The following is a 25,975-nucleotide window of genomic DNA, read 5'->3' as shown; positions in this document are numbered from 1 at the left end:
TGGGATCGAGCCCCACATTGGGCTCTCTGCTTGGCGGGGAGCCTGCTTCCCCCTCTCTCTCTACCTGCCTCTCTGCTCTGCCTACTTGTGATCTCTCTCTCTCTCTCTCTCTCTGTGTCAAATAAATAAATAAATAAATAAAATCTTAAAAAAAATGTTTTTTTAAAAAAAATGGTTGCTCAGTATTGTCCTCAAAAACACAAAGCCGGGAACAACCTACCAGTAGAATGGAAAAAGAAATGTGATCCATCCCTGCTCTGACATAGTCTATAGCAACGAAAAACGAATGGACCAAAGTTAACCAAACGCCATGGACCAATTCCACATGCACAGCGTGGAAATAGAACAGGAGACACAAAAGCATTACAGAGAACTGTATGCCATTTCCATTGCATCCGAGTCAAAGCGAGACAGTCCAGTGGGATGATCAGGGACACATCCCCGGTTGGACGCCTATAAAGGAAAGCAAGGAAACGATTCTTGCCACCGTCGGGTGGCAGTTACCGTCAATCGGGGAGGGCCACTTGGGGACTTCCTGATTTTTTTTGACCAGGTCATCTGGTTTTGGAACAAAGGGTGGTATTTGGATGGGCCCCTTTGTGATTATTCATTATAATATATGTACAACTTCTGTAATTTTCTGCATTGTATAAAACCAAAGAGAAGGAACAGGTTCATCAGAAAAGGAAAAGCCACCATGAAGGAGAAACCGTGTTGAGGACCAAAGTTGCAAGTGGGATGTCAAGCTCAGGCCAGCATCTCTGCAAAAAGCTCGTCTGTTGCATCCTTGTGATGTTTGCGATACAGTTGCCAATTTGGAGAGCCATAGCTCCAGAAAGAAAGATTTGCTACATCTCTTCTTTTTATGTCCTTTCTAAGCATGTTCATTTCTTTCTTTCATTCAACAAAATATTTATTGGTGCTTACCACTAAGCCAGGTACTAGAGATATTATACCAAACAGGACAAGTATAGCTAAGTTTCTCAAGATACTCAGCATCCAGTGAGAAAACCTAATTAAAGAGGTAACTTCAGTGTTTTTTTAAAAGATACAGTGCATGTAAAGTGCTTTTCACTTGGTGTCTGGCCCAGAGTGGGCCACCTACATTTCCCACCTACATTACTATCTTGTAAAATTCTCATTATAGACTGATTGCAAGGTCACTAAGGGAAACTTTGTGATCATTTGACTGGTGTATAATTTGCCTGTTGAAGGAATATACTTTTGAGGCCAACTCAATTACAGAGATGGCTTGGCAGTCGAATTTTTTATCTATTAACAATTAGTATTCTAGAGTATTCTATTTTAGACGTGTTCCCTGTGAGCTTGGTCAGGGGAGCTGGTACCACACCTGGATCTGATGAACCCAACAACTGAGGATCTAGTTTCAGAGGCCGCAGGTCCAGGGACCAGTGTAAATCCAATATGGTAGGTGTGTTTTGACCTTCCCATTGCTGCTCTGCTCCCTGCCTTCTCATTTAGGACTCCTTTCATACCTCTATAGCCCTCCCTTGAAGCCCTATTCAAGCTTTCCCACCTCCCCTAGCCTTCCCCATCCTCTGGCCCCTTCAACACCTCCTTCCTTTAACCACCACGCCCCCTGGTGGTTACCAATTGAACAACCATGTTGCGACTACTTTCCGCGTCTTGAGGGAATGAATTAATTCTTTATACTGTTTTGACTTTAAAGACCTTGGGAAATTGGGTCTAGATGTTACCTCGGATCCAATTGTGTAACAGTATCTGTCCTTACCAAGATAACACAGAACGGTTTTCTGAATTGATGTTTGCCCCAGAATAGACCCACATTCTGGATAGCATCCAATTAATTCCAGGACCCATGACATCTGGAAGCCCAACAGGCATGGCCACGGTTTGTGGGGCTGACATTTTTATATTCTCACATTCACCACTAGCTTTGGGGGCTGATGAGTCAGAGCCAACAGATATCAACTAACAAGCACCAAGGACCCATCTCCAGTTCACCTTGATGATTAATGCTCTTGTTGGCTGGTTCGCTCTTAGGTCGAGTACAAAGCTGAGCTGTGGAGAGCTGATAACAGAGATGACTTAAGTTGCATTAGTCTCCCTGAGGTAACAAGAATAAACACTCAGGCATTCTTTTTCCAATCATCAGTCAAAAGGAGGTCAGAGACTAGACGATCATTTCAAAGGATCTAAAGAGATCATACAGAAGCCTGAGGTCTTGCATGAAGAGCTGTAATAAAAGTTGGTTCCTATGCTGTTTGGACCAGCTGAGTGCAATTTAGTGCATCGCTTTGCCCACGGGTCAGCCAAGTTTTTCTGTAAACGTTCAGATAGGAAATATCTTAGGTTTCACAAGCCATATGGTTTCTCTCACAACTATCTGACTGTGGGATTACAGCACAAAAGCAGTTATAAACAATACATAGATCACTGCACACCATTACGTTCTAATAAATCTTTATTTACAAAAGCAGATGGCAGGTCAGATCGGTCTACAGGCCATTGTTTGTCAACTTCTGCCATTTATTGACTCAAGTATAGTCATACTTAGCAAGTTCTTTATAGAGGCCAAACAGGTAACAATTTAAAGAGGAAACAAAGCTGCACTGACAATCCACCAGAAACTGGAGTTCGGATTCCCTATCACTAAAATTAAATCTGTAAAATTCTTTCAGTTTAAGCCGAGTTTCTCTGTCTCTATTAATGTTTGAATTAGATGATTCTTTGCTGCAGGGTATTGTAGGATGTTTAGCAACATCTCTAGTCTCTAACCTCTAGAGGCCACTAGCATCCCTGCCCCAAGCTGTGACAACCAAAATAATTCCCAAACATCCCTTGGGAAGCAAAACTGCCCTGACTGAGTACCACCAGTTTAGAAAGATAGAGAAGTGCTGTCTACTGCACATGGCAGGCTCGATGCTTCAAAACTAACATCACGCAGCAATTGCACTACTAGTTCTAACATTGATTGTCAAGAGAAAAAGTTCTCATCCTTCAAGAATTGTTCCAGGGTGCCTGGGTGGCACAGTCAGTGAAGCATCCAACTCTTGATCTCAGATCAGGCTTTGATCTTAGGGTCACAAGTTCAAGCCCCTCATTGGGCTCCTCGCTGGGCATAGAGCTTACTTACAATAAAATTAAAAATGTAAAATAAATAAATAAATAAATAAAAAGAACCGTTCCAAGTGTGTCCTCTTCCATGAGGCTCTCTACGTCTGCTGCTTTCCCTCTTCCTCGGGACAAACAAATTGAGATCATAACACAGCCCTGTTAAAAACAGCCTGAGCCAGAATCAGCACCTCTATCATGCCCCAGGGAGGGTCCAAGAAATTCTAAAAGTCAAGCCTGAAGAGCACATCTGGGGATGGGAAAAACTCCCATTGTATTATAGAGGCCTCTGTATCCTTTAGATAGGGTGACACCTGCTAACAAGGCCTCATGAAAGGGAATGATAGGACCTACCTCGAAAAGAACCTAAGGAGAACGTAGACTGTCCCAGCACTGGCTACTTATAGACCCGTCCTGGGCTGGTAGTCAGGGGGATGAGGATCCGAGGGGCCAGACTTCACAGCTTATGCTGCCGGGGGTGACTGGCTGCGGAATGTGCTAGAAGCCGTGGGACAGGCCGTTCCACTAGAGGACAGACTACCAGGACGCACATGCCCCGTGTGGTCCCATCTGCACACAGGTCCTCAGAGCCGGAGAGTGTGAATAAACGTGCAACACCGCCACGAGGCTCCCGGAGGAAACCACCAAAGGTCTTTGTGCCCTCACTCCATCCGAGGTGCTGGGACTCAGACACTACCTCACTGAAACTCTCTAGGGCCATGTTTCCAACAGCTGAGCCCCTGATTCTTTCCTTGGCCCTTTCATCCTATCCCAGCTGCAAGCCAAGTACCCAGTGCACCCCACGCCTGTGTGACTGGACCCTGAACTCGCCCAGGTCTCTCCCAGCACAGGCTTCCTGTGTCTAGACATTGGTGCAAAGCACACCTGCTGGAAAGTTGCCTGCGCTCAGCAGGGAGTCTCCTTGAGATTCTTTTCCTCTGGCCCTGCCCCCACTCAGTGCACAGGTGCTCTCTCGCTAATAAATAAGTAAATCTTTAAAAAAAACAACAACAACAACAAAAACAAAAACCTGCTGTAGCAAAACTAAAAGAGAAACTACCTGGCTTCCTACGACACAGCTGGTGGCTTATGGGACTTGCTCACGATGCCTACATGCGTCTGGAACTCTAGAATCGGAGACTGTGTAAGGCCAACGAAATGGGTTTGGTCCCAGCCTCTGCTGGTCATATCAATCAGGGAAGCCCAGGGAGTGGTGTGCTCATGGAGATGTTTTCACGGCCGAGATGGCATAGTAATGAGGGATGGGTACTGGTAAGACACTGTTCTCCATTGATCTCACACGATCCTCCCCAGCTCGTGAGCCAAGCACTGTGTGGGAAGCTGAGCATCCCTCTCTTGAAGCGTACCCCCACTGAGTGGGCAGATGTCACCTTCATTCATGTCTCTCTTGGAATTAGGGACCAGGGACTGGCACACAATGCAGTCATTCTAGCCACTCATTGCCACCGTCATGGCCATTGTCATTAATTTCTGAGCCAGGAAGTTGTGTTTTCTGCACACACTGATGAAACTGGGGCGGGCTAACTCTTTAGCTTGCAGATAGGATAAAATCCCTACTCTATCTGCAAAGGACCCTCCCCAGTTCTCAGCTGACCCTCTAGCTCTAAAATCCCGTGGTCTGTGCTTACAGCTTTGACCAGTGACGGGAGGACAAGCTCCCTCCTTGAAGTGAGTGTGCAGCCCTTGTGACTTCTCCCTGAGAGCTCTGGGGAATGGGATGGATTGTGCAAGCCGCTTCTGCAGAAGAACCAAGAATTCTTACCATGAGTATTTCCAGCTCTGCCTCCCAGTGGGCTAGTCACCAGAGCAAATAAAAAGGAGCTGGGTCCAGACGATGGTCTATTTCAAATGCCTGCACATGTAATCAGAACAGGAAATAACTAGACAGCTGTCGATATGAACACAAGATGGATGGGCTTCTGGCTGCAATAGGGATTCTTATGTTCTATTAAATGACTTCCCTTGATCACAAACTGAATGAAAGGATAGTCCGTGAACCCCTTCTCAAGGGCCAAGTGATCTCAGAACATCGGGCTTTCACAGAGTCCTCGAAGAAAGGGACAGTATCAAATACTCTCTCATACCCCTAGACGGTGGGAAGCGAAAAGAACATGGTATGTATTGAACCAATAATGAAATTCTTAGGATGCAAAGGAACCTAAGCAACGTCAACAAAGTTGTCTATTTAATTTTAGACAAGGAGGAATCAACAGGCATTATCGGAAATCGCAGGTTTCACCCTCATCGTCCCCATCCCCAAATCTATCCCCTTAGCCCGTTCTCCAGGGCCCAAATATGTTCTGAAACCGAAAGTTGCAGTGGCTTCCCGCCTCCCCTCTCTGTGTGTGGGATTTGCCAAACACACTTCTCCCTACTGATTTGCTGCCAGGGGTTCTCATAAGAAGCCGCGGGTAAGAGCACGGGGGCAGGGGCCAGGCTGTGGGTACTTAACAGTGGAGAAGGCACTCACTGTGGGCAAGGCACTGGGGTTCTGCGAGCATCAGTTTTACCAGAAAAGGGTGGGATCAGGAAGTTAAAACAAGTAATCAGAGCAGTGCCTGGTCCATATTCAAAACTCAATGGGAGTTACTTCTATAACATCTGACATTGGTACAGGATTGCTAGAGAAAATACACATTTTTCTGCAATTCAATAATTCTGCTTCCAGGAATCAATGCTTAAGAACCAAAAATATGAGCGCTGGGTTGCCTCATTCAGTTAATTGACTGACTCTTGATCTCAACTCAGGCCTTGATCTCAGGGTCATGAGTTCAAGCCCCATGCTGGGTGTGGAGCCAGCTTTAAACAAAAAAGAAACAAACAAACAAAAACAGATGAGCCTGAAGATGTTTATACCTGGAACTACCCTTATGGAAGTTTTAATAATAGAGAAAAAACTTCTAAGTGCCAAACCCCGTCCTAAGCATTTTTAATACATTATCTCATTTAATCCTCACCAAAATATGTGGCAGATGTGCTTATATCCATTTTAACAATACTAAAGAAATTGCAATACAAACAAGTTAAATAAACTTATTCAGTATTACCCCTGTGTTTGTCCAAATCCTAGCCCACATTGGAACAGCTACACAATACCACAATATTTATGAAACTATGATACAACACACTTTGTAAACTGGGATCCCAAATTTCTTAATCTTATACATATAAATGTGTATGTATTTGTAGGTAAAAATGATATATAGAGAGGTGTGTGTAAGCACAAGAGTAAAGGATACACACCGACATTTATAAAGGTTATTTCTTAGGGATGGTAAGTTTCATATTTTTCTATATCATTCAGACTTTTCATATCACATTCAATTTAATTCAGGAAATATTTCTTGAGTTTCTACCATGTACCTGTCACAATTACACAGAAATAGGTATTACTTTTTAAATTAGAGAAAATACAAGCTAAACTCGTGTCTTTTTTTTAAAAAAAAAAGATTTTACTTATTTATTTGAGAGAGAGAGATAATGAGAGAGAGACCATGAGCAGGGGGGCATGGAGGGGCAGGGAGAGGGAGAAGCAGGCTCCCCACTGAGTAGGAAGCCCGATGTGGGGCTCGATCCCAGGACCCTGGGATCATGACCTGAGCCAAAGGCAGACACTTAGCTGACTGAGCCACCCAGCTGTCCCTAAACTGTTATCTCTTATGCAATTGGTAGCATTCATTTAAAAGCTCATTTTAATATAGAATTCATTAGTTATCATGTTATGTAAATGGTTAATAATTGCAAATAAATAAAATTCTGCTTTTGCACTGCCAAGTGGGAAAGATGACTCTTCAAGCAAACTCTCTTGAAAACATTGCCTTAAATCTGTGTTTCCAAGCTCAACGTTAGAAAGTGCATCAATTTCTCAGAGAGGCCAAAAAGTAATTCATCAAGAAATAGTTTTGAAATTCCTACAACTTGAAAAGATAATGGAGGAGAGAAACAGAATGTGAATGAAGGAATGAGAAGCAAAATACTGACTTATAAATGTGGAAGCTGAGGCCGGTGGGATACCAAGGTCACATCTGCCATGGGTGCGTCCATCATGGGCCGCCTATCCTGCAGAGCACTTGTGTATCTAGTCTCTAAATTAGTCTCTCCGTGCCCACAGGCCAAGGTGTCATCTCATCATCAAAAACACATTCAGTGCCCATTATCTGCAGCTGATTACCGTAGGGATCCAGCTTCCTAAAACTCAACATTTTTGTGTGTTGCTCCAAGACATTCTAACTTAATGACCTGTCGTCTGATCTATTTTGCAGTCACAGCTGGAGGAGTAGGGAGGGATGAAGGCTGAGGAAGGGTGGCATGGGCTCAGGGACAGCTGGGCAAAGAGGCACGGAGGCATCGTGAGGAAGGTGGCATTGCCCATGGCATTTGTGTCCGGTGAGGGGTGCACCTGCAAAGCTACAGTACCTGTTCCCAGAGCCAGGGAAGGAACACCTGTCTACCCCATCAGGAAATATGCCGTGGCCTACAGTGGTGGGGATTTGCCTGGCCAGTGATAAAGTTCCAATTCAGCCCTGCTAGGAGAACGGGGTCCTCCCAGTACCATTTTCCTGCACACAGCACTGCTCAGAAGACCTGGGCGCTCGCTGAGCTGGGCCACTGGCCCCTGGCCAGCCTGTGTCTCTCACCAGCATCAATCTCAGGCTCGGTGTCTTCATCCAGACAATGAGGACATCAGATGAGAACACTTTCAAGATGCTTTCCCACATTAGAGGTCTGTGATTCTACAAAGCCCCATGACACACCTGACTGCTTCAAAGTCTTACCCCCCCTCCAGATGAATAAAGTTCTCAAGTTTAACAACATTTTCTAGCGATACGACTATTGCTTTGTATCTCTGAGCCTTATCTGCCTCTGGTGTGAAAGGGCAATGCTGATAACCACACTTGGAGAGTTTGGTGAACATTAATTTGGGTAGATGTACAGATCAGACCCAGCATCTGCTACATAACAGGTGTCCACCCCTCCCCCCATACTACGTCATTTGAATATGGTCATTTACTTCCCACCAGAGTTCCTCGTCACTATGAACATTTGGGGCTGGATGATTCTCTGTTGTGAGGGGCTGTCCTGGGCATGGCCGGATACTCAGCAACCTCCCTGGTCTCAGCCCAGTAAAGTCCATAACCCCCTCCCCCGACCACTGAATTGTGACCACCAAAAAGTGTCTTTAGATGTGGCCAACTGGCTCCTGGGGCCAAATCTTCCCCCCACCCCACCCTGCTGGTTGAGAACCACTGGTTCACACAGGTCTCAGTTAGACAAGAGGAAAAATGGGTGACTTGCTTAACATCCCCAGTACAGTCAGAGTCTTGTCCGGACCCATAACTTCAGGGCTCCAGTGCCGATGTGACCTGTGTGACAACAGCCTGGACTTCGAGCTACCAGAGGGCAAGAAGGCAAAGGGGGAGTAGAAGTAAGATTTTGGCGCACCTACTGTGGGATCCTTTTGAAAGGCGACTGGATTGTCATACCAGTGAATTCTCCCCTTACAGGTATACTGAACAGTTACAGTTCAGTATAGCATAGGAACTATAAGAATATAGTATAGGAACAGTTATTTTTCAAAGCACAGGAGAGAATGAAAAATGTGCAGGAAACTTGCACTCCTCTGAATTTGCCATACATGGAAAAATAAATATAATTTAGTGGTTCAGCTCATAAGAATATAGTTAGATCTGTTCTTGCTTTTCAGGAGAACAGGCCAGTGGCACAATTTCTGATGATTTATGCGTCTGGACAGCCTATATCCATTCCGCAGCCGCTCTGATGTTAGTTCTGCATCAGATGGGATTCATTAGATTAGACTGGACTATAACTCCACTTTTTCATTTGTTTCCCTTCAAAGGTATGTTCAAAGATAAATGGCTCTGGCATTAATCTTCCTAGAGGAAAGTCAGAGCATACACCCGCCCATCCTGATGACGGTTGACTTGGAAATGTTTAACCCCTTAGAAGACAAATAAAGAAGCCCTGCCGTTCCTTTCATCCTAAGATTCTGCCCTAGGGTGTCATGTGTTCACGACACAGTTCAGGCTCCCATGTTCTCGATGGAAATGCTTCATGAATCTAGGACGCTCTTGGCCAATCCTCAGTGCTAGCAAGAGTCACCTTGTTATAGGCAGCAAAGCGTGTGGAAGGCTGGAAATAATGGTGTGCTGACAAGCGGGAGGACTGAAAGGTATGCAGAGGAGAGGCAGGAAGAACTTTTCTAGGGATGGCTTCTTACAGGGGAGAGAGAGAGAAGAACAAGACATTTCGGAGGCAGTAACAGCAACACGGCTAATACATGAAGTGGAACACACATTTGTAAGATACACCTGAAGACCGTGAACTGAGCTTCCACATAAAGTATAAGATGCCAGGGAGCCCTCCAACATCATGGCCAGCTCTGTGTGCACATGCACATTCCAGGGTCACTTGTATACACACAGTCTCCAGTAGATAGATGATGGAAACAACAATCACAAGTGATCACTGGTTTGTCGCTCATTCTCAATGAGAGCAGCACCCCTTTTGGGATGCATTCAGTTGGATTCAGATGGCAAAGACGAGAAGGGAACAGCAAAGTGATTCAGTGCAAGGTTCGCTGTGCCACATCTTTGGGGTGTGAAAGAGGACAGGTTCACAAGGAACTATAGTGTACACTTGGAGCCCTGCACAGATGTCTCAGGATACCATCTCAGAAGCCATCAGGGCCATGACTGTCCATGGCATCTCCACAGGGCCAGCGCCACAACTGGACAAAGCATGATCTTCCCCATCCTGTAAGGAATTGTATCTTTGCCATGTGTGCATTTCCTGGGGGCATTTTGATGGCAGAGTTCCCTGCAGACACCCAGGCTGTGACTTTCCGAGGGGTAAAGGCTCTCTTAGCTTGGAGATATCGTGAGTTCTTGTTACTGGACAGGCCAGGAGGCCGATGAGCCCTGAGGACACTGGGCAAGATGCAAAGGTGGATGGAGGGAGAGGAGGGACATGGTCAGTGCTGGGTGTCACGAGAGCAATGAGAGATGCAAAACCAGGAATTGGCCAAATCAGTATCGGGGGGCGGAGGACAAAATCTGACATAAGCAACCCCCACCCAAAAAAAAAAAAAAAAAAAAAACCCAAAGTGTCCAGAAGGGACACTCTTTCTCTGCCTATGGGCCTATGGCTGAACATACTAAGGTCCTGGACATGTCTTTCCAAGTCTTCCTCTCCTCACCTCTGCCAATTTGCCAGGGCTGCCATGACCCAAAACCAGAGACTAGGGGGCTTTCGTAACAGTCAGGAGGCTGGAAGTCTCCAGGGGTCTTTATGAGAGGGAAGCAGAGGCCGGATTGATGGGAGGGAGGGGTCAGGAGCCAGGAAATGCTGGCAGCCTCTGGATGCTGGAAGAGGCAGACACAGATCCTCCCAGGAGCTTCCAGAAACAGCCAGCCCTGTTGACAACTTTGACACTCATTTTGGAATTCTAACCTTCATGACTGTAAAAGAATAAATGTGTGGTGTTTTAAGCTACTGTTTATGACAATCTGATACAGCATCAAGAGGGAACTAAGATATCCACCATGAAACAATCTTCCCGGGCCCCGTACACCCCACTCCCATCCTTCCTTGTCCTCACCCCATTCCCATGAGACCACCGCCCTCTTTTCTGTCACTAAAGATTTGTTTGCATTTTCTAGAAATGAAATTATTCGGTACATACCTTTTTTTATCTGGCTTCTTCCAGTCTGCTTCTTTATTTTGAGATTTCCCCACATTGTTTCAATCTGTAATACTCCATTGTTTCATTGTCTGGCAGGATCCCATCACGTGGACATACCACAGTCTGCCTACCCACTCTCCTGTTGATGGACACCTGGATTTTTCTCTGATTTTGACTATGTAAATACAGCTGTTAGGAACATTTGAGTACAAGTCTTGGTATGAACCAACACTCTTGCTCCTGTGTTTAAATACCTAGGAGCGGGATGGCCAGATCATATGATAAGTATGTTTAACATGTTAAAAAAAAAAAGCCAAACAGTTTGCCAACTTGGTTTTACCATGTTATGTTCCCATCAGAGTGTAAGCGAGGGCCAACTGCTCCACATCTTCACCAACACTTGGTGTGGCCAGTCTTTTCATTGTTACCCACTCTAATAGGTCTGTAGTGGTATCTCCCTATGATTTTAATTTGCAGTTATCTAATGACTAATGAGGTTTAGAATCTTTTAATGAGTTTATCTTCATCTCTTTTTCTTCTTCAATGAAGTGTCTGTCCTAATCTTTTCCAAATTTATTATTGGATTTTCTTTTATTATTCAGTGTTCAGAGTCTTCATTCACTCATCAAACACAGGACCTACTATGTGCCACATGCTGTGTGCATCAGAGGAAAGGTAGACAAAATCTCTATCCTCAAAGAGATGACACTCTTCCATCATGATTTCTACGGTCCTTCCCTTTGTCCTGGGCAGAAGTGATGCCACAGGTTCTTAGAGACTAGGTCATAAAAACTGAGAGGACATCTACCTGACTGTCCCATCCCTTACCCCTCTGACCTGATCCTCCAAGTCATGAAAGCCTCAGGCCCCATAGAGGGTTCACAGTTCCAACCAGCTGCCCCAGCTAAGGTCTCAGCTAACAGACAACATTCAGATGATCAAACCCCAAATCAATACAGAGAACATTGTTATATTGAAAAAAAAATTTGTATTCTGGAGAAAATGTACTCTGAATAAGTGGGTTTTTTCCCTATGACAGATGGGTATGTTTATTTAAACAAGCATGTTTGTATTTAAAATTTTAAACATTTAAAACTAAAAGAGTACTCTCCTCCTTCCATAGGCATGCACCTTAGAAACGTAAAATATTCGTTTTGCAGCAAACAGTTGGAAGGACCTAGAATTTCAGAGCTGAAAATGGTGTTGATAGGCTCCAGTCCTCCTGATACAGCACAGAAACGGGAAGCATGCCTTCTTTGGGTTTATCTTGCTGAACCTGGAAAATAAAGCTATGTTTTCCTGCTCTGTCACTGTCTTCATGACTTCTCCATCCAGGATAAATTGCACTAAATTTGTTAAGAAAATAGTCTTTCCTTTCTTCCACAGGAAAAACGCTTCCGTTGAAGAACTGATCTCCAAAGTCATTCAATTTCCGGTTTGCTCGGGGACACCTGGTAGGGGGGTGGGGTGGCCGGTTGGTTGAGCATCCAACTCGTCTCCAGTCTTAATCTCAGGGTCATGAGCTTGAGCCCCACTCTGGGGCATAGCAGCTCTCAGCATTTTAAAAAAATAAATAAGTAACAAAATAAAAATTCCAGTTTGTTCAGTGCCCAGTGAAGATCCTATGGGCCTCAGAGAAACAAGGCTGGTGATAAGAGACCGCAGGCTCTGGGTCGTCACAGGGTCTGGATTCAAGTCCCAGTTCTGCCACTTACCACCTGTACAACTTTGTTCATTCACCAGATCCTTGCATTTCCTTGTCTGAAACATGGACATTTAATAGTACAAGATAGGCCTTATAGAACTGTCATGAGAAATAAGTGAAACGTCATCTATTAAAGTTCTTAAAATGCAGTTAATATTCAAAAAAAAAAAAAGGCAGCAACTCTCGTGACCCAATGTGAACCCCATCCACGCATTCTTCCTACTGCAAAGATAAAATAATTCACCTTTTTCAACTCCTTTTTCAAAAAGTCCATGAAGTCTGGGCCTCCAGAAGAGGTTCAGATCTATTCTGATGGCAATTAGGAGGCATGAAAGTGGCTAAGCAGCAAAGAGACATCCTCTGAAATGGCCTTTAGTGGTGACCACTTTGAACGTGGTGTGAAGGAGGGACAGACTGAGGACAGATGAGAAATCCACTGGGAGGCCGTGCTTGTAATTAACAGCACAGTGTATCCATGGCCTTGGCTCAGAGGATGACAGTGGGACATGGATAATGGTCCTCAACCTTAGAGCCTATGTTTGCTGACCATCCATATTCAGGGCATGGTCAAAGGAAGAGGATTCAACAGAGAGTGGTGAGAGAAAACTGTCTGGTCACAGAAGTAAAGAAGAGAGCACTTTAAGGAAGCAGCAGACACCAGAATAGACTTCTGTTGAGCCAACCAGCAAACTCCTGACATAGTAACCACCGGCCCTGGAGACTGCCGAGAAGCCCTCCCATCATCTACGGTGAGACCCGGTCCCATATGTATGTGACTGTCAATCTCTTATATGCCACGGGATAAGGTCAAGGGTATGGCACCTGTGAACAGCCCAGAGAAATAGGACTCCTTATAATTCTTATTCGAAAGGCTACTTTTACTTGTATCAGTGGTCAGCACTACTCCAGACGAGATCTCCAGGGTCTGCTTTCCTTGTGGTGCAAGGGACAGTGACGTGAATGGATGGAAGACAGTTGCAGGCTCCAAATAAAGATTGGGTGTTTCTTCAATGGGGCTTGTTGATGGTTAGGCTCCTGCTGGTATGCAGCAGATTTGTTTGTATAGAGGTGATTCTGTCACGCAAGAGATGTCACCGCCAACTCTCTGACGGTGGGCATAGCTGTACAGAGTGAAAACGGCACCAGCGGTGAAGCGCTCTTTGTCCTCCCAGGGGCACTCCCTCTGGCAATCCTCCTCTGAGCGTCCTGGTGGCACTGGCTCAGTCTGCCGGCGCTCAGTGCCTGTTTACCGGGGGGCCCCTTCCCAGGAGCATTGCTGTGGCCTAGGGTTCCAGAACAATGGAGAACACCTTGAGGACTCCTCCAACAGTCAACATTCAAAAACGTCCCTGGTGGGGACGGGTTTCTAAAGGTCCCCTGCCCCAGTTTTACCGCCCTTCGGAGAGCCAGCAGAAAGGTTCCACTCCCATCTGCAACGTTCTCTCCAATTGCATCTGACCCCCTCACTTCCGTGTCACCTCTGTTGAGGATCCAGAACATTACGTCACATGAGGCTCCTGACAGTCACCCAGCCCAAGCCCTCATTTTGCAGATGGGGTGGTGAGGACTCAGAAACCTTCCATGGCTTGGCTGGGATCACAGGTAGGAAAGGAAACTCAACCAGATGTAGTGTCTTGAAAAGAAAGCCTTGAAGGACTGTCTGTCCTCCACATGAAGCAGAGCGGAGGCTGGGCTTGCTGAGCACTGCTGGGAGCTGGTCCCTTTATGGCCTGAAGTAAGGCTCTGGCCATTAAAGGGTCCTCCCTTGAGGAAAGCCTACAAACAGCCTGCTGGTGGTATCAAGGGGCCACTAGGCTAAATATCCAAGCTATACTTAGGAGCCCCTGGGTGGCTCAGTTGGTGAAGCTTCTGACTTTCAATTTCAGCTCAGGTCATGATCTTGCATCGGACTAGAAGCACACATTCAGTCTAACTAAGCTGAGTCCTAGAAACAGGCCACACTGTGGCTCAGGAGCCAGGGACCCTGCGCCCTTGACCATGGCACATGAGGGGAGCCCACAGCAGCAGGAGCCAGGTGCTGGTGGAAACGGTCATGACAGGCAGAGACACTTTCCCAGGGAAACTTGGTCTTGAAGAAAAATAGGTCTTTGGTGGGTGGAGAATATTCTAGTCTGATGCAAGAGATGCACAAGCAATGTCTATCTCCAAACTTTAACATGTTAGTGGACCACTCTATCCAAACTCGTAAGAACTGTGAAACTCACAGACGAAGCTGAAATATCAGCGTTTATTCAAAATAAAATGTCTGGAGCTCCCACCAGCTGGAGAGATTTCTCTCTCTTCCTCGATGTCTGGGCCAACTGCAACCCCGAATCCACTGATTACACAAAACAGCGACGGAAGAAGGGCTTCGGACAATTTGTTGCAGAATACCAAAGCGGCTCCTGCAAGCTGATTCTTTGGAACTGCAGGTGGCGAATTCCCCAGCCACCCTGCCCACACGCCAGACCCTTCTTTCTAGTTCTTACAGGGAGCCTGAAACCTCGACCCATTGAAGCTGTTTCTTCTGGGGAGAGAACCTCCAACTTTCGTTGTTCACAGAGGCCACAAGCCGGTGAAAATCATGATCCAACACTTATTTCTTCCTGGGGCTCTGAAAGCAGGAATAGTGACGCGTGCTTCCTACCCCCCACCCCCGCGCTTGACGGAGCTTCCCACCTCTGCAGTTCTGCACTGGGACACACGGGGGCAGCAGAGCTTGGCCCGCTCCTGACCTGGCTTGCAGCGCAACAGGAATTTGAGAGGCGCTCCTTAGCTCCGAGGGTAAACAGGGCAGGGCGACACTTGCCTAGCACCAAAACCCAAGGGAGATGCAAATGATGCGTTCAGTAGCTGCGACGGTAATGCCTTCACTGTGTGTGCTGCGCTGATGGCTAAATCTGTGCTAAATCTAACCAAATCCGTAGCAAGAAGGAAAGCTGCATGCATGGTGGGAGTGTTGTTATCTGTGTCTATATCTGTATCCATATCTATATATCTGTGTCTATCCTATGTATCTATAACTAGATGTATATATAGCTACAGTGACAGAGCCATATCTATATATCTATATCCATACCTGTTTTTTAAAGATTTTATTTATTGAGAGAGAGAGTACACGAGCTGGTGGGGGGTGCAGAGGGAGAAGGAGAAGTAGGCTCCCCACGGAGCAGGGAGCCCGATCCCAGGACGCCAGGATCATGACCTGACCTGAAGGGCAGACGTTTAACTGACTGAGCCACCCAGGTGCCCTCAGTATGAGCATTAGGAAATGCTCTCCATTTGTGGATTCTCTTGCCATATGCCTCACACATGCACAAGGCACTCTCTCAGGTTCCATGACAGCAAGGTAAGTCAAAGTTACTGCCCCCAACAAGATCACAGTTGGGCAGCGGTGAACAATAGATGTTGTTATAATGGAAGAATGGACCAAATCCTATGAAGATAACAGAGCTGGAGACTATGAATTCTACCTGGAGGAGGTGGGCCTTGAGGTCGATCTTCAAAGGTTAAATAGAAACTGGCCAGTAAAGGTGGCAAATGGTGCATCAGATGGAGGGATATGCCAAGGACAAGTCCATGGAGAGTGAGAAGCAGAAGTGGAGTGAGGAGAGAAGGGGAGAAGGGCTGAGCCTCGGGCCACCTCAGTCACACCACAGAGCGAAGAGCCAGGATGCTCCACCTCAGTCACACCACAGAGCGAAGAGCCAGGATGCTGGACTCCACCCGGGGTGACAGGACAGCAGGCAAACGTTCCCGTCCTGGTCGTGTCTGGGTTTTGGCTACAGCTATGCCCAGATCAGTCAGCTACATAGTGGAGCTGAAGGGACAGCCCGGCTGGAATGTGTTGGTAGGTTCCTGGGGTGCCTGGGTGGCTCAGTCGGCCAGGCATCTGCCTTTGGCTTGGGTCATGATCTCCAGATTCTGGGATCCAGCCCCACATCAGGCTCCTGCTTAGCAGGGAGTCTACTTGTCGCTCTGCCCCTCCTCCTGCTTGTGCCCTCTCTCTCTCTCAAATAAAAAAAATAAAATCTTTCAAAAAAATATAAAACAAACAAAATAGCATTCCTCAGTCCCTCACAACTAAAGTTTTGGGTAGACCAAACTATCAACCTCAGGGTCTTTGAACATACATCTCCCTCTTCCTAGGACATCCATCTTCACTCTCCTTCTGCTCAACCCCCCCCCCCCGCCCAGATTCATCTTAAATCCCCAAAAGCCATCCCTACTCCCCCAACCTAATAAAGTTCTCTGATGTGCTCCCAAAATACCCTCCACTCCTCCCTTGAAACACTTACTATGAAAAGTAGTTTAAAAAAAAGAGAGAAGAAAAGAGAGGTAGTTATATGTATATGTGTGTGACTATTTGCTTTTCATTTTCTGGTTACTTCTTGAGACCATGAACTCCACAAGAGCAGGAACCTTGTCAGCTTTGCTCACGCAGAGCAGTCCCAAAGCCGATAAGAAATTTCTAGATGAGGAAGCAAGTACTGCCGGTTAACCTGATTACAGCTCCTATTTGTATCAGTTTAGAGACTGATTGGTGAGCTGCTCTCCTCGGGCTTATTATCATTCCTTTTAAGTAAGAGATGTTTAAAAGCTTTACAAGTAAATAACAAAAATATGAATTTCTCACAGACGCTGAGTCTCTAATAAAAGAATTATTCTAACACTTATCTTGAGACTGCATAATTAAGAAACAGCAATACTTGGGGGGTTGTTGGGTTTTTTCTTCTACTTAAGATGTCTACATAGACCATTCTCTGCATGGTTCTTTCTTTGATAATTAAAGCTCTCATTTTCTCTTTTCATCATTAGAAAACCATCCCAGATAACAAAACTGTATTTCCTTTAAACCATAAAAGTATTGGAATATTACAATCAGGCTAATTTCATCTACATGACATTACATGAATTTCTACTTGAAATTCATTCTCATTTAAAAGCAAAACAATAGACCAAAATTCACTTAATGTTTACCAAGAAATGGACTGAAGCTCAGGAAACCCCATGAGGAAAAAGGAGATTATCGGGCACTGGAAGAGGGACGGAGTTAGCCAGCGTCCTTGACCATATAAGAATATATTGTATACTCTTTTTGTTGTGGGGCTTTTATATGGCAAAGCCGAAAGAATTTTTTAAATGTCAGCTTCCACTCTCATGTTATCGACTTCTTTCCCTACCCTTTTATCCACTAAGAAACCAAAAATCAAGTCAACATATTTTCAGGTATAATGCTTTAGGCCAAGCACGAGGGAATGCAACAGTGAATAAGATAAGGTCTACCCTCAGAAAGGTTTTGGTCTCTGGGAGGACATATCTTGTAGATCAGTATAAAGCAGGGAAGAACAACTCTCCTCCCCCAGAGTCCGCAGCCCACATGCCCCCCAGCTACATGAAGAGACCCATCATTTGTCTTCAGAATAAAGGACCAGCCAGCAGCATGCCTGGTGTCGTGTCGCAGCTATGACAAGTGGTTCCCATCATACCGGCCCAAAAGCAGAGCACTTCTTTTCTTACCTCCCCTAAAGCAGGTCTAAATGGTAACCATGTTTGTCTGGGCTTTAGGAACCAATCTTTTTTTCCCCCTTGAACTCATCCATTTCATCCTTTTATTCAAGAGATGTTTATCAAGAGCCTGTCATGTGCCCGTGCTATGGTGGGCACTGGGGACGCAATGGAGAACAGGAGCCGAAGTCCCTGGGAGCATGAAGCCACCCTCAGCAGGGACCGCGTGTAGCCCTCACGTAATGACAACACTGCTTGCTGCGAGCGTCCCAGGCCCTCTTCCATGGGCTTAAAGTGGCCCGTCCATGTTATCACGACAGCATCACCACGTGGCGTGAGGCCAGGGGGCTGAAGCCACACCTGCTCCAACTGGGGGGCCTGGACAGAGCCGGAAGTTGTGTCTGCACACACCAGCCTGCCTATGGAACTCGGCTCCAAACCAACCTTCTACCAGACCACGCGCAGTGACCACGCACAGTCCCACAGATAAGCAAGCACGCACTACACAAGCTTTGTGAGGGAATATGCTGGGTGTGAGGTTGGTTAAGCGAGGAGGGCCTCATCCGGTGGGAGAGGGACAGAAAGGGTCCCCCGGGAAAGCCCAGGACTGAGAAGGTTGGGTGAAGTGTATGAAAGGAAGGGGCCTGGGAGGTCCATGCTGAGGTCAGAGGCAGAGACCTGGCCCCTGGCAACTATGGGCTCAAGACTCAGGAGCACCTGACATGCAGGTGAGAATCAGGGGGTGTGGGGGTATTAAAGACAAGAATTCCCACGGGGTTGCCATGATGCAAAGCTGAGTTTCCAAATATCAGCACTTTGGGAGTGATCAAGCACCACACGAATTCACATGTCACCATCATCATTAGTAGTAGTAGTAGTAGTAGTAGTAGTTATGGAATACTTAACTACCACAAATCAGAGATGCTCAGGTCCTAAGTGTCTTGTGGAACAAGCCAGGTTCTCATCAGTAACAAGGAAGAGGAGAGAGCAGAAGGACATCTGTGCACTTTTAAAGCAACAGCGGCAAGATGAGTAGTCTTCAATTGGATGAAGGCTCCATCTCCAATTCCACTAGACAGCCCCACCTCCTCCAGGATGCAGCCCCGTTGACCCCCATGCCGGTGACCCGGTCTACACCAGACTGCTCTGGCAATTGTGTCGTACTGGCTGGCTTTGTGCCACCATGAACCTCACGAGTCCTTTGCTGGTAGAGCAATGGCTCGCACTTCCCCGGACCCAGGGGTGCTGGCTGCCACAGCCGGACAGGTGACAACTGCTCGGGGGGCTAGAGGGCTGTGAGCCTCTGACCTCACCAAGTACCTGGGGCTTTCTCTGGGGCCATCCACATGTCAGTGTTTAGTGAGAATGTCTCATGCATTTATGTTCACTCTCCCTGCTGATTTCCAAGGTGGGGATTCTGAAACTTGCACAGCAACAAGGAAGCATGACGCTCGTCCCACGGCTGACTTCACACGTGCTTCATCAGGGTGGGTGCTCTGCCCCCACGCTGACTTCAGCTTCAGGCTCTCCTCATCAGCTCAACCCCAGCAGTGTCCTTTAGAGGTGGCACAGCGGACACTCTCTGCAAGTCCGTTTGGGAATCCAGTGTCACCGCAGCAGGGACAACCACGTCAACTTCTGTCATATGCCATGATGTGGGTGTTCTGTGAAGAGCTGAAATCTAATATGTATAGAATCAAAGAACATCTTTAGAAACCAGTACTATATGTAAAATTAAAATTTTAGGGGCACCTGGGTGGCTAAGTCCATTAGGGGTCTGACTCTTGGTTTTAGCTTAGGTCGTGATCTCAGGGTCATGAGATCAAACCTCGCAACAGGCTCTATGCTGGGTGTAGAGTTTGCTTAAGGTTCCCTCTCCCTCTCCCTCTGCCCCTCCCCCCCCCCCCCCCCGCTTTGCCCCCCCCCCCCCCCACTCTCAAGAAGGAAGGAAGAAAAAAGGAAGGAAGGGAGGGAGGAAGAAAGAGAGAAAGAAAGAAATTTTAAGCATCCATGGATTCAAATGAAAAACAGATGTACAAATGTACCAAGCACACCCCTTGCTCTTAAACCCATTCAGGGATTTTTTAGTACACTCTTAAAAATAAGAATAAGGTATGTGTGTTTTAAATGATCTGCCTTTGGGGATTTGCATAATAATTTGTTACATCTTTAGCTGAAGTTCCAGTCTGTGGCCATACAAAGAATGTAAACTCAAAAGAGCTTTCCTGGGAAAACTGTGCCAGTTTGGGATGATGACCATTGTGCCCAGGCCCAGACACCTTCTGATGTCCTGTCCTGTGGGAAATGATTTCTTTGATGCAATGATGGCCCTCGCGTGCACCACCAAGTATGCCCTCTCAGCCATCAGAAATAAAAAGGCCCACAGACCAAATTAAAAAACTGGAAGCAGGAGTACCTGGGTGGCTCAGTCAGTTAAGCATCTGCCTTCTGCGCAGGTCATGATCCCAGGGTCCTGGGATCGAACCCTGCGTTCGGCTCCCTGTGTGTCAGAAAGCCTGCATCTCCCTCCCCACACCCCCTGCTTGTGTCCCCTCTCTCACTGCGTCCCTCTGTGTCAAATAAATAAAATCTCAAAAAATAAAATAAAATGCTAGAAGTGCACCGTTTACTAACTACATTTAACACACAACACCAGCCACAAAGGCAAGAGGTGTGTGTGGGGGGGTAACCAGCAGAGCAACGTGCAGGGCAGGACAGACACCTCCCTCTCCCTTTATCCCTGTCTCCCATAGCAGCCCTCCCCACAGAAGGGGTGATAGCAAAGGTCAGAGCTGGGGTGGGGCAGGGGTCCAACAGAGGGAGGTGCCTGGAACCAATGACACATGCTCATTTTTTCTGGAGAAACGCAGCGACTCTGTCTCCAGAGAGACCACCATGTCTGCCCCTGCAGCTGGCTGCGAGCAGCCATGGGGCTTTCAGCGCATCCTGGACCCATCTACGGGTGACAGAGCTGCCAGCCTGAGGGCCATGACGCTTCTCCACCATCACTTCCCTCTGGCTGGTGCCAACGAGTCTCCCACTCACACACACTTCCATGTGACCGGCCGGTCGCTGACTCTCCATCCACGTTTATCACATTTCTGGATTCTGCGCCGGTGCGCGGGCCCCTTGCTAGCGCATTGTCTAACCTAACACGCCCTCGAGATTCACCTGTATCTCCCAAGCTATGAGCAGGCTTACTCTCTGTGTTTAATATGTCTTGGGAGTTTCCTCCTTCTATTTGTCTTCTGTTCTTTAAGGCAAAGCTGCCTACACTCAAGACAGCAAAGTCGCGTTCCAATATGAATCTGGGGTTCTTTTGGAATAGGTACTAGGAACTCTCTACCATTGAACTATACCCAGGTTATTACTTGGGATCCAGCGAGCCAAAGTCTTGGATGAGCTTTAGATGTAAAATAATGGTAACTATCAAATGATAACAGGAAGGAATGTCCACCTCTCCTGTGAGGTGGAGAAAAAACAGAGGGCTTTATGCAACAGAAACCATGGGAACAAAGGAACACATAAGGAATGTTTTAAGGCACTACAATAATGGAATTATGGCCAATTTTTTTCTCTGTCCAAATTATAAATGTGCCTTAATGTAATAAAAAAAAATACAGTAAAAGCTGGTCAGACGCTCCACCACTGGCTGGTTGAACACCTTCGATTTCCTGCACAAGGACTTCCTTTGAAAAGTAGACTATTTCTGCTACGATTAACTCTGTATTTTAATATCCATCTTTTCTCTAAGGTGGTGACATCCCTGGGCCTCTGCAAACAAACACAGCCCACGCATCCTGGCCTCTGATGGAACATGTGTCAGCAGCCTGAAAATTTAAATTTTAAATGTGTTTGAGTTTCGGTGCTGGTCTCGTCCACTAAGTGACTATCCCTAGAGGAATGTCTGGACACTGTGAGTAATAAAAATGGAAAGGAAAAGGTAGTCGTGGATATTTCAAAAAGCTACCAAGAGGGCTTTATATGAAAGACGTTATACCTCAAAGAGATTCTGGACTATATATTCAGGTGTTTTGTGCTAGAGCCCCTCTGTCCCCTGGGCATTTCTGGAATGGTGAAGCATTGGGCCCCTGCCATTGGCTGGAGTTCAATGGAGCCTCCAGGCAGACCCCTCCTCCCCCTCTCCAAGATACTCTTTCCTGAAGTATCCAATGCCCAGGGACTGGAACTCCCCTCTGTTGACCACACTGGGACTCCCTCTCTGCTGTCAGACTCACTGGTCAGCAACCCCAGGAGGTCCCTCTCCTGAGGCTGAAAACATTGACTGCCAGGAATATGTTAATCCCCTCTTTGCTTTTTCTGTGACAATGAACAGAATTCTACCAAACCATCCTCAGTGAAATCAGAAATTATTTCACTTGGTTTCTGTTGATGTTTCTTTTTCTTTCTATTGGCCAATTTATTTTAAGGCTGTAAAGTGGACTAGAACTAGATTCTAGGACCCTCAATTAATTGCTCTAGGGGCCAGCTTCTCCGTGTGCTTGTCTGTCGCTGCTTACCTCTGCATGCCCCTTTTGTTCCCTTCTTACCATTGATTTTTGTGTCTTTCCACTATGGTCCGGTGAAGGATCGAGACCGGAGACCATGAGTCTCCTCAGCTTAGCTCCCCTCCCATGTGGCTGGGGCATTGTGGGTCAACTGTGTAAACCCAGTCCACCACAAAAGGCTCTTGTTCTGTAAACTGGGATTCCTATGGTACCGGCAGCCCAGAAATGTCATGAGGACCAAACATGATGATTTATATAAAGCACCCCGTGGGAGGCTTCACACACAGAAGCACTCAATGCACACTAGCCCTAATTCCTTTGTCTTCATCTAGGAATTGGCCACCTTCGGGTCAGGTGCCCGATGGCCACTGTGACAAACACCCCAGCGTTGGTTCCCCAAGCAGATCATTGCCTATACTCTCTGTCCCCATGACTTCCCTTTAGGGGATTTTGCTTCTCGCTGGTTTGGTGACTCTGGTGTGCTCTCAAACACAGAACCCATTCCCCTTGCAGATGGGATGGGACTATGACCCAAGCTAAGCCAAAGAGGTTTGGGATGAGCAAAGAGAAAATTCTGCATTTCCTTTCCAGCTCTTAAGCTGCTTCTTTTATAAACTACTTTGAGCATCTCAGCTAGCTCACCCTGTCCCCTTCCCCTAGGGCCAAGTTCAGATCCCTGTCGTCAAGTGTGCAATGAGGAAAAGTGAGCATGATAAATGGTGACAAGAAGTAGGAAACTGTTTTATGATCACAGAAGGGCTCTGCTCTTTGAGGAAAGACTTTAGGGATCTGTCTCTTGGTGTCAAGCAAGTGATACTTGGGAGAATCTCAGTCCCGTTTACTTGGTCTTCTCCATAGGTTCCTGGTACCCGGGGATTTACCCTCTGTGGGCCCCCCAGCCTGTTGGCACCATGGATGATGATTTAATGAGCTGTTTTGTCAACACACAGCCCCTGGGCTGACTTCTCACCTTAGAGAATGATTAAGAATCCCACAGTCCTTCCCAGCTTGGCTCAATATAAGTCCTAAATAATTCATGTTTCTCTGGGATCCTGCAGTTGAAAGCTTATTATCTAGTGCCATTCTGGCATTAGTCAGGACTCTGGCTCCCATAGAAGGGAATATGTACAAAAGATACTGTGTAGCCTCGGGAATTGGATAACTGGGTTCAGGAAGATTAGGAACCAGGGATCCTCAGCTCCAGCAACCTTCTAGAAGGACAACCTGTCCTTCAGGATTCAAATCCCAGAGACAGAACATCTAAAAAGAGACATAGAAATGTGGTTTTGACACATCCAGAATCTGAAAAATATTCATGGAAGGGGGTTTGGAGAGTACTCAACCAAATAGGATGGAACATAATTGTAGATTAGGCTGAATATAGGCTACAGCTGCCTTTACCAAAGAGGCTGTGTTCCTTCCATCTCCCCACACACGCTCACACACTCTGCTTTCAAAGGGTCCTTGAGGAAGACATTGGTGCAGGAAGCACCAGGATGTTTTAAAGGAGGGAGGCACTGACAATCAAGAGGAAGTCACGATCGCCCTAAAGAGAAGAGGAACCAGGGACCGTCACAGTGATGATCAGAAGATAAGTAGGTGGTATAATCTAACAGTGACTTATGTACAGCTCCCATTGCATGCCCTAACCACACCTTGGGGCCTATGCTGCCCCAGGAGCCCAGCCTAGAGGACATCACACTTGTTACCGGCATGAACAATATCATGATTAGGATCCTAAGGGCAGGAAATGATAGGTTCCCAGAAACCTTGTCTAGACACCCACATGAGAGAGAAATAAAAATAAATACAAAAAAATAAGGCACCTGCCAGCTCAGCTTCTGATGTTCCAGAATTGGGGGGCCTGTTGGAATGTCTCCTCCAAAGTAAAAGCAAGACGTTTCATTTTGTTTCCCTACCTTCAGGAAGACAGTCAACACTGTGATCATTTCTTTGGATTTTGGACTCTAACAAACTAAATTACTTTCTGGGTGACCTAAAAAGCCCTCTTGGTCTAAGCTATAGCGCAAAATTCTGCTTCTCAAATCTTTGATATTAAGTGGAGACTCCATGTTACTTGAAATGTGGGTTAAATTGGCTAAAATACCACATTTTCAAGATCTATAGAATTTCAAAACTCTCCTTCAGATTTCTGGGCTTGCATCCACACAGTGTCTTCTGGAATTCTTTTCCACAATGGTATCTCTTAGTTATAATACCACAGTGCACATCTAATGTGGTGGGGCGGGGAGGTGGGATAGACCTGGGGTGATGTCTATGGTTCTTCCTTCCCCACTATCCATCCAAGTCGCATTTGCTCAAAGTCTTGCTGCTGCCAAGACTTCTCCATCTTCTGCATGACCTGGACTTACCATCGCAAAAAGTAGGAGTCCTTTGTGCTTTCATTTATGTGGTCTTGCTACAGTTTTTATTAACTTTGATCAATGCACTTGCTCTCCTAAGAGGCACGCTGACAATCTTGAGTTCCAGAAACACTGGCCCCTCCCTGCATTGTGTAACAGCAACAACATAGCCCCCCTGATGATCAGAATTCACCACCCCAGCCAACATGGTCATCTTGTTCTGGCAGGCTCACCCAGTGATATGTGAGTAGGAGGGTAGCCCCAACTTCCCATTCAACGGGACCATCGCTGTATCCCTCATGTGGAAAAAAACCATCCCCATTGAAGACTGAAGTTGTGGGGATGGGAAGCAAAATATGTACAAGTCTGTGAGTAGGTATGATAGCGCCACTTCCGTTACTAGCTGTTGGTTCCCAGATACTCGTTTTCTTGGTGTGGAAAAACACTGCCATCTATGATCACTGAATAAAAGCACATACCGCAAACTGCAGGACAACATTCCAACCTCTCAAGGTGCTGGCTCATAACGGATACCATAACTAGATCTCCATTAGGTTATTTCATCATGCTAAAAGCTCCCCATTATATGGGTGATGAAGCACCTTTTGAATATCAATGAATTCACTGAGCTTGGCAGAAGGAAGGAGGTTGTAGAATAATTTCCTTGGCCAGAGAAAATGTTTTGTGGGACACCACTACCGTGAATGAGGCATTAAGTAAGTTCCCTCTTGATGTCGCAGACATCATACCCAGTGTTAATGTCTGTTTCAGGAAGCATGAGTCACTGACCCCTCCACAATGGAAAAGTTCAAATGTAATCTAAATGTCCCTGAGTAGCTGGCTGGGTTTCCTCCACTCCAGGATTGGGGGCTGCATCAAGTCTTCCAGCTGGTCCCGCTCAGCTTTAGTGGAAGAGGTCAGCATCACTCAAGGCGTGAGCCCCGTCTTTCTCATCCTCCACCCATGGCTGCTTGGTTCACCTTGTCTACCATTGCTCCACCAAAAACCACTAGGATGGCAGGGGAAAGAGGCTGATTGGTAGGAATAGAGCTCATTAATTGTCTACTTGGTT

This window comes from Mustela nigripes, chromosome 7, assembly GCF_022355385.1.
Source record: "Mustela nigripes isolate SB6536 chromosome 7, MUSNIG.SB6536, whole genome shotgun sequence".
Lineage (NCBI taxonomy): Eukaryota > Metazoa > Chordata > Mammalia > Carnivora > Mustelidae > Mustela > Mustela nigripes.
This window is presented reverse-complemented; position numbering follows the sequence as displayed.